The sequence below is a fragment of the Octopus sinensis genome, linkage group LG4 (assembly GCF_006345805.1).
Source record: "Octopus sinensis linkage group LG4, ASM634580v1, whole genome shotgun sequence".
Lineage (NCBI taxonomy): Eukaryota > Metazoa > Mollusca > Cephalopoda > Octopoda > Octopodidae > Octopus > Octopus sinensis.
The window spans coordinates 45,938,915-45,949,611 of record NC_043000.1 but is presented as its reverse complement, the minus strand read 5'-3'; the positions used below and the strand labels follow the sequence as shown (position 1 = coordinate 45,949,611).

At 34.6% G+C, this 10,697-nt stretch overlaps 1 long non-coding RNA gene across 1 annotated transcript in view; it reads right to left on the bottom strand.

Moving 5' to 3' along the window:
- Nucleotides 1-583: 583 nt before the first annotated feature.
- Nucleotides 584-10,697, bottom strand: part of LOC118763230 — a 16,508-nt gene continuing 6,394 nt past the window's right edge. The window contains exons 2-3 of the long non-coding RNA XR_004998980.1: nucleotides 2,125-2,134; nucleotides 584-716 (exon numbers count right to left, since the gene is read on the bottom strand). This is a non-coding gene — a long non-coding RNA (uncharacterized LOC118763230). The remainder of the gene's footprint in view (nucleotides 717-2,124; nucleotides 2,135-10,697) is intronic.

Below are 10,697 nucleotides of genomic sequence, written 5' to 3'. Positions count from 1 at the left end.
CTGGTGTGTTTACGACCCTGTAACTTAGCGGTTTGGCAAAACAGACCAATAGAATAAGTACTAGGCTTACAAAGAATAAGTCCTGGGGTCGATTTCCTCGACAAAAGGCGGCGCTCCAGCATGGCCACAGTCACATGACTGAAACAAGTAAAAGAGTAAAAGAGTAAAGAGTATATATACACATGCACACACACACACATGTATGTGTATATATATATATGTGCGTGTGTGTGGTCTGATCAATAAGTATCCAGTCTGTAACAAAGCTAAAGCATGCAAAGTGAAGCTATTTGGCACAGATTTACCTTGGATTCTGCTGTGCATGTGTACTAAGTTTTAATGTTCTAGCTCACTTCTGCTGTTTACAGCAGTGCTTGGAAGGAAGGTGTGTAGCATGTGATCTTTACAATGACCATGACACAGAAAGTTGAGCAGAGAATCTGCATTAAATTTTGTTTGGCAATACCTGCTCAGAGACATACACAAAGTTTTCAAAACAGCTTTCATTGTTCTCGATACAATCATGGAGATCTCGTGCAACATAAAACCCGAGTGCTTTTTTAGTCAACTGAAATCAGTTTTCGCAGAAATTTGGCAGACATGTGTTTCATACCTAAATCTTCAGTGATAATGTACTGAACTGAACCGTAACTAATCTGCACATCCTCTGATAACTCACGGATGGTGATTTGATGATTTCCTCTCACAGCTGCACGCTGTGATTTGTTTCTTACTTCTGCTGGTTGCAGGTCTCCCAGAACGTTTGTCGATAGTGACATTTTTTCAACCACCTTGGAAACATCTGACCCACTCATACACTTACGTGTGGCTCATACACTCCTCTCCATACACTTTCTACAACTTTGCATAGGCCTCTGAGAAGGTATCGCCATGGCAACGTTTGGAGTTCAAGGGCAATCCGTACCAAGAGGCTTAGCTTTGTTACTATGGCAACAGTCCAGATACTTATTGATCAGACCTCATATATATATATATATATGTATATACATCTATATCTATGTCCATATATATATATATATATATATATATATATATATATGTGTGAAGGCGCATATATATCCTGAGGTTGTGAGCTCGAATCCCGGTCTGGGCTGCGTGTTGTGTTCTTGAGCAAAGCACTTTATTTTCACGTTGCTCCAGTTCACTCAGCTTTAGAAATGAGTTGCGACGTCACTGGTGCCAAGCTGTATCGACCTTTGTCTTTCCCTTGGATAACACGGGTGGCGTGGAGAGGGGAGGCTGGTATGCATGGGCGACTGCTGGTCTTCCATAAACAACCTTGCCCGGACTTGTGTCTAGGAGGGTAACTTTCTAGGTGCAATCCCATGGTCATTCATGACCGAAGGAGGTCTTTTTTTATATATATAAGAGAAACTGCTGCAAATTACCCTAGCTACTTACACAAAATATAATAATTAAAGATAGTTATGGCTAGTCTATGCAGTTACCCAGGGTTTTACATTCACAAAGCACTTAGCATTTCTTCAGATCCTAATGGCCAACAATTAGGGTCTGAAGAAACGCTGTAAAACTAGGTGATTTATGGAGGTGAAACCCTAGCTAATCCCATAGAGTGACCTTAAATGTCTTTATTTTATTACTTTACAGCACTATAACTTAAAGTGTGCTTCTCTTTTGGATTTATGCATTACTGATGATATATACACATACAAATACATGCTCACACGCACACACACACACAGACACATATATTTATTTATTCTTTTATTTGTTTCAGTCATTTGACTGTGACCATGCTAAAGCACCATCTTTAGTCAAACAAATCAACCCCAGAACTTATTCTTTATAAACCTAGTAATATTTCTATTGGTCACTTTTGCCCAAACTGCTAAGTTACGGGTATGTAAACACACCAACATTGGTTGTCAAACGATGGTGGGGGGACAAACACAGACACAGAAACATATTTATATATATATATATATATATAATATATATATATATATACGATGGGCTTCTTTCAGTGTCCGTCTACCAAATATACTTACAAGGCTTTGGTTAGCTATAGTAGAAGACACTTGCCCAGGGTGCCACACAGTGGGACTGAAACAGAACTATGTGGTTGGTAAGCAAGCTACTTACCACACAGCCACTCCTGCACCTATGAATATATGTTTATATTCTAAATTAAAATACTAAGCTACCTAAGTGTAACATTTTCAGAATCGTCAGTGATATCTATGTAAGTTTTTTAACAGTTCATGAATTACCCAATAAAATAATTATTACACAAACTGATATGAATTCAAAGAAAGTTTTTAAGAGTGTCAATGAAAATTGATAATGGATTAATTGAAGTGAAATAGAGACAAGTTCCTAGAGCTGAAATGCACTCAGAGGTGTTCGCAGGAAAGTGTGAATTTTTATGTCTTTGTTCTTATGGTTCAGTTAGCAATGATTATGCATGCATCAAAAGTATAATGTGATAGACTATGTTGCCTCTTTTGATCCAACTGATTCATTACCATCACTAACCAGCCTCTCTCTCTAGTTATATCTCCCACTTGAATTGTCTCTCTGAGTCTCTATATCATTATACTAGAGACACAGAGAGATGAGAAACAGAAAGAGAGAAAGAGAAGATGGGTTTGAAAAAATAAAAAACAGAAAGTTTGATGTAGCACAAACGTGACACTACCATTCTTATCATTACTGAATCTCTTTCTATATGAAAATCACACATTTTGCTTTCTTTCTAAACCACTACTCCAAACAAAATATGACAAAGCTACTCCAAACAAAATATGACACAACTACTCCATTTTGATATTCATTTTTTTTTACATTTTCTTTCTTGGTAGGCATTAATGTGTTTGCAGAGGAAGAATTTTAGATATTTCCTAAAAAAATGTTATACAAATTTCCATGTGAACTGGTAGACAGTTGTACATAAAGTTATTTAGTTCCAGTAAACGAGGAAGCTATATATATAAATTTATTCTTATATAAACATAAATATAAATATATGTATGTATATCTATCTATCTATCTATCTATCTATCTATCTATCTATCTATCTATCTATCTATCTATCTATCTATCTATCTATCTATCTATCTATTTATCTATCTATCTATCTCTGTGTATATATATATATATACATATATAAATTGATCAAAATAAAATAAAAACATGATGCGAAGGATTCAGCGGTACATATGTTTCGGGCCTTTATTAGACAGATTTATAACAATGCATAATGTATGTCTGTGGCCTTCTTCAGCCGCGCACAACAGCTTCCACAAGGACATGTGTTACATCAAAAATTCTTGGTTGGGGATGCAAATCCTCTCATTCACGTACGACATATGCGGCAGCAGCATAGAGTTGAAGCGTCCATCTCTTTCTTCTCTCAATGTAGAATGAGGAAAATTGGATGTTGAGGTAATGTAAATAAATAAATACATATATAGAGGTGAAGATGGAGGGGCGAGAGTTTGGGACGAGGGATAAAAAATGTATAAAAAGTGTAAGTATAGAATAATATAAAAATGTAGAGGATAAAGGTTGTAAGTAGATGTAAAGGGGGTATAAAGAAATATAAAGTAAAAATAGAAATAGAAATAAAAGTAAAAAAACCTGATAAAAACATGATAAAAGTGTAAAAGAATGTAAAGATAAGGATGTATAGAGGTTATGGACCAAGCATGGTGGTCAGGAGATTAATAAAATTTAGTTGTAGAATTGTCAGTACATCATCAGTTTCGTCTGGGGACTTAATGCGTTGTAAATCAGAGCTGATGAGCATTTAATCTGGTTCCTTGAATTAATGGACTTCTAGTACATACATATCCACATGGATATATAAACCCACATACACGCGTACATATACGCCTCCAAGCCTATAAGCATACACACGCACTCGCATGTAAACACGTACATAAACACACACGCACCCACATGCACGTGCGTACACACACATACATACAACAGAATATCCGCTATATACACGGACTTACGCGCGTACACGCTCACAAGTATATACGCGCGCCCATCACTACATACACACACGTATATGCCCAGCCCCCCTGGTCGCAGGTATAAGATATTAAAGGATGTGTATAAAGGATGTGTACCTGGATCTTATATCTTATACCTGGACCTAGAGGCGTGGGCATATACGTGTGTGTATGTAGTGATGGGCGCGCGTATATACTTGTGAGCGTGTACGCGCGTAATGTCCGTGTATATATGCGGATATTCTGTTGTATGTATGTGTGTGTACGCGCGTGCGTGTGGGTGCATGTGTGTTTATGTACGTGTTTACACGCGAGTGCGTGTGTATGCTTATAGGCTTGGAGGCGTATATGTACGCGTGTATGTGGGTGTATATATCCATGTGGATATGTATGTACTAGAAGTCCATTTAATTCAAGGAACCAGATTAAATGCTCATCAGCTCTGATTTACAACGCATTAAGTCCCCAGACGAAACTGATGATGTACTGACAATTCTACAACTAAATTTTATTAATCTCCTGACCTCCATGCTTGGTCCATAACCTCTATACATCCCTTATCTTTACATTCTTTTACACTTTTATCATGTTTTTATCAGGTGTTTTTACTTTTATTTCTATTTCTACTTTTACTTTATATTTCTTTATACCCCCTTTACATCTACTTACAACCCTTTATCCTCTACATTTTTATATTATTCTATACTTACACTTTTTATACATTTTTAATCCCTCGTCCCGAACTCTCGCCCCTCCATCTTCACTTCTATATATGTATTTATTTATTTACATTACCTCAACACCAATTTTCCTCATTCTACATTGAGAGAAAAAGAGATGGACGCTTCAACTCTATGCTGCTGCCGCATTATGTCGTACGTGAATGAGAGGATTTGCATCCCCAACCAAGAATTTTGATGTAACACATGTCCTTGTGGAGCTGTTGTGCGCGGCTGAAGAAGCCACAGACATACATTATGCATTGTTATAAATCTGTCTAATAAAGGCCCGAAACATATGTACCGCTGAATCCTTCGCATCATGTTTTTATTTTATTTTGATCATTTACTCCACCACCTACACCACCAACGGTATACACAGGTGCTTATAATTATCAAGTACTCACCCCGAATTTCTATATACATATATATATATATATATAGATAATTATATCATATACTTTATGCATACATACACACACACACACTCACACACACACACACACACACACACACACACACACACACACACACACACACACATATGTATATATATATATGCTTCCAACTTTGACACTCCGTAAATCCAAAATTTTGGATATATATATGTATGTGTGTGTGTACGTATGTATATATATATATATATATATATATATATATATATATGTGTGTGTGTATGTATATATATATATCTATATCTATCTATATATATATAGTCTATCACATTATACTTTTGATGCATGCATAATTATTGCTAACTGAACCATAAAAAGAAAGACATAGAAATTCACACTTACCTGCGAACACCCCGAGTGCATTTCAGCTCTAGGAGCTTGTCTCTATTTCACTTAAAATTATAAACAACTTATAAATAAGGGCAAAAGAAAAAAAAATTCCTATGCCAAATGTGCTGGGAAATGGACTTTAAATCGTCAGTAACCACATATAATTCATCACTAAAAATTTTCACCTTAAAAGGTATCTTTTAATATGCTGGCCACTGATAAAATTTTTTGAAAATTTTATCCTATATTAGATGCAAATTTAATACCATTCACATCTGGGCAGTCTCTTACTTAATGACAATTTTCACTCTGATCACATGTGTCTTGAGGTGTGCTGCAAAATTTCTATTTGGATATATTTAGGGTACTTAAGTGTACCCATGGCTTTACATATGCTTGTTCCATGTGTGCAAGTAAGTATTTAATTTATTTCTTAATGTATTTATCACTGATGATGAGAAAATTCTTTATGAATCAACTCAGAAATTGGACCGATTCGGTGATAATAGAATTTTTTATAAATTTCTGCCAGCTTCCTTCGAGACACGTGTTTTTAGTGATGAATTATATGTGTTTCTTGACAATTTAAAGTTTATTTTTTGGCATATTTGGCATAGGAATTTTTTCTTTTGCCCTTATTTATAAGTTGTTTATAATTTTCACCTTAAAAGGTATTTTTTAATATACTGGCCACTATATAAGATGTATATATATATATATATATATTATATATATATATACAAATATATAACTTATAAATAAGGGCAAATGAAAAAATTTCCAATGCCAATATGACGAAATTGGACACCAATGTGTCCAATTTCGGCATATTTGGCATTGGAAATTTTTTCATTTCCATTACCATATAATTTTTCACAATACGCACGGTACTCGAAAAAGGTCGACAGAAATTTCTAAAAAATTCCATTATTACCATATTGGACCGATTTCAGGGTTAGTTCATAAGAACCCTCCCTTCGTCAGTGATAAATGTGGTAAAGAAATAAATGAGATACTTACTCATACCCATGGAAGAAGCAAACACTAAGTCATGAGCACACTTAAGTACCTCCAAATATATCCAAAATAGAAATTCTCCAGCCCACTCGAGACACGTGCGATGTGAACTGAGGCTCTCACAGAGTGAGAGAGTCCAGAAGTGAACACTATTAGATTTATATCTAATGTAGGATAAAATTTTTTCGAAAAACCTTTAAGGTTAAATTTATAAACAACTTATAAATGAGTAAGTATCTCATTTATTTCTTTGCCACATTTATCACTGACGAAGGGAGGATTCTTATGAACTAACCCTGAAATCGGTCCGATATGGTAATAATGGAAGTTTTTAGAAATTTCTGTCAACCTTTTTTGAGTAGCGTGTGTATTGTGAAAAATTATATGGTTATGGACAATGTGTCCAATTTCGGCATATTTGACATTGGAAATTTTTTCGTTTGCCCTTATTTATAAGTTGTTTATAAATTTAACCTTTAACGCTATTTTTTAATATGCTGGCCATTGATAAAATTTTTTTTCGAAAAAATTTTATCCTACATTAAATATATATATATATACACACACACACACACACACACACACACAGAATCAGAGAGAGAGAGAGTGAAGAGTGTGAGTTTATAAAGCTTGAAGTTGCTGGTAATTTTCTTGTCAAATTGTTTAAATAAAGGTCTCTTGGCTCTCCAGTATATTTACCCAAACGTTACAACATACTTGAACCCAGTGCACCCATGCTTTTCTATCTTACTGAAGGTGTATTCACTCACGGTAGCTTCTTATTCATTGGTGAGTTCTACCAGTAGGTATCTGGGGTGTCTATGTGAATGAAAATGGGTCCCAATATTGCCAACATATTTGCTGGATCAGAAGTGGCCCAAATCTTCTCAAAATTCATTGAATTGATCCGAGGCTTATATAGCTGCTACACTGATGATTGTATCATCGCCTGTGAACAACTGATTAACTTCCTCAGTTACTTCAGTTCATTTCACCCCATTCTTCGATTACCCTGTGTCATTTCTGAATCCTCTGACTCCTTTAACTGACTCAACTGCTCTCTCACCTCAGCCACATTCTTCAAACCCATTGATACTTACTTCTCTTTTGACTTTTCTTCCTCCAACCCATCTACACCAAAGGCACAATCTCTTACTACCAGTTTCTCTGACTCTGCCTTCTGTGCATCCATGACCAAGTTTTTGAGACATATGTGTGTGTGCATCTATGCATGTATGTATGTATGTATGTATGTATGTATATATATATGTATGTGTGAGTATATATATGTCTCTCTCTCGATATATATATATATATATTATATATATATATATATATATCATCATCATCATCATTATTTAACATCCATATTACAAGCAGTCATAGGTTATTTATATATGCATGCATGTATATACACTGAAAACCAAACACTCACACATGCTCAACCCACTCACATCTCACACATTCAGATATAAATTACACACAAACACACACACACACATATATATATATATCTATAAATACAGACACACACACACACAGTCTTTAGACTAAACAGTAGTTGCTTTAGACTTGGTTTGTTTTAGTGTGATCTTGATGTGTTGAAAGGGAAAAAACATTCTCTCATACATCATTTATTTTACTGCCTAACATGGCAGGCAACCTGGGATCTGATCTCACTTAATCTTGTTAATACATGCAACTAAATGACTATGAGCTTATGCTGCCTTCATATTTTTCAATATAAATAATTATAAATCAAACAAGTGAACATACAACCTATATGGTCATATATTATCTAGTATAGGAAAGAAAAGAAATAAAAATGTTTCCACATTTTTGGGGAGAGAATTAATAAAACAGACGAAAAAAAAAACAACCAAAAAACAAAAAAGATATCCAGACATTATATCACAGTTTATCATAATGTTGGAGCCAGTGCTGAATAGACTGGCAACTACCGTTTTTTTTTTTTTTTTTTGTGCACTTTACACAAATACCACTAGTCCATGTTATGATATAAGGCTTGTTTAAATGTCTGTGTAATAGTCCCAGATAGTTATTAATTGAAGAGTTATGAAAGAAAACATAGAAAACAAGGAAACATACTAAACGCATATAAATGTTAAAAAAGAAAGGAAAAAGTGGAGGTAAAAAACGACATTCATTTTTAATTGAATCAACTTGACTGTAATATTTCCTTAGAGATCCCTCTACAAATTAGATTATAATCTGCATATCTAAATGTTAGATCATAGATGACATTACAAAAATAATATATATATATATATATATATGTATATATATGCATATATCTTATATGTATATATTGATATAAGATAGAAAATTATCTGTCTATCTGTCCATCTATCTATCTATCTATCTATCTATCTATCTATCTATCTATCTATCTATCTATCTATCTATCTGTCTGTCTGTCTGTCTGTCTGTCTGTCTGTCTGTCTGTCTGTCTGTCTAGTTAACTATCTATCTATCTATCTGTCTCTCTGTCTATCTGTCTTTCTATCTATCTAGTTAACTATCTATCTATCTATCTATCTATCTATCTATCTATCTCTCTATATATATACATGCACACATAATTATGTAAATGTGCATGTGTGTATATATACGCATATATACATAGTATATATATTTATATATATATATTATATGCACCCCTGCCATGCACACATATATCTATATCCTCATGCTCCTTATCATTTTAAGGACTTCATATTCCATGCTGGCTTAGTTGAACAAGATATTTTGAAACTGAAAGAAGCCTGTCGTATATATGTGTATATATATGTATGTGTGTGTATGTTTGTGTGTCTGTGTTTGTCCCCCTAGCATTGCTTTACAACCGATGCTGGTGTGTTTACATCCCCATAACTTAGCAGTTCGGCAAAAGAGACCGATAGAGTAAGTACTGGGCTTACAAAGAATAAGTCCCAGGGTCGATTTGCTCGACTAAAGGCAGTGCTCCAGCATGGCCACAGTCAAATGACTGAAACAAGTAAATGAATAAAAGAATAAAAGAGAATATACAGAGATGCATACATGCAAATATAGATACGCATCATTGGCTTTCGATAATCTGCACATACCAAATCCTCTCATAAGTCCCAGGATTGTAGAAGTTACTTACCCAGGGATGTGTGTTAATTTACATCTATACATATCACAAACAGGTGTGTGTGTATATGTGTGTGTGTGTGTGTGTGTGTGTGTGACTGTGTGTGTGTGTGTGTGTGTGTGTGTGTGTGTGTCTGTGTGTGTGTCTGTGTGTCTGTGTCTGTATGTGTTCTGGGTATGACTTTAAACTAAATGTCATTTTCAGGCTCCAATCTAGAAGTTCTTGGATTTGTAGGAAGTGTGGAGTCACTCCTTAATTATGATCACTCACAGGTCCATTCTGATTCAGAATGGTGGCCCCTGACAGGGTTCCATCTATGGACTAGATAGATTACCTAGTGGTAGAGGAGGCTCCCATTATTTTTGACAAAGCTGGGGTGAAAACAGCTCTTCTAAAAGAAAGATACTCTGATGTAAATCTTGCTGTCAATATAATACCAATCATCTTGCTATGCATGGCATTGGAACCTACTATGGTGACTGGAGAGTGGCCAAAGTATTCTACAAGCTTTGACACTTGAATCCAAAGGTATACAGACTGTCATTTGAGTTTCAGACAGCTATTATCTGTCAGGATGAAGTAATCATCTTCATATATATACATAGTAGAATAGTAAAAAAAGTTTGTGGTACAGTATAATATATTTGAAAAAATGAGTAGAGATGGCTTTTGTGGGGATAAGTTTTATTTTAATGATAATGAATATAGTTATTCTAATGAGTTTCAAGCTTTTCAATAGCTCAAAATACATTAGAGCAACTGTAAACATTATTTTACTCACAAGGTATTAGAATCTTATATGTATACAATTCTGCCTTAATAATGGATATACAAATGCAATATCCCTGGATATCTCACATCTATTTTCACTCCTCCACTTCACTCTCTATTTCGTATCTTATCTAAATTAACTATCGCTTAACCATTTTCTCACACCGTCTCCAATGAAGGGATATAATAAATATCCTGGAAACAGCTGTAAGACCTACTATTTATAAATTATAAATGTTCTAAAATCTTCACAGCCTTCTTTTTT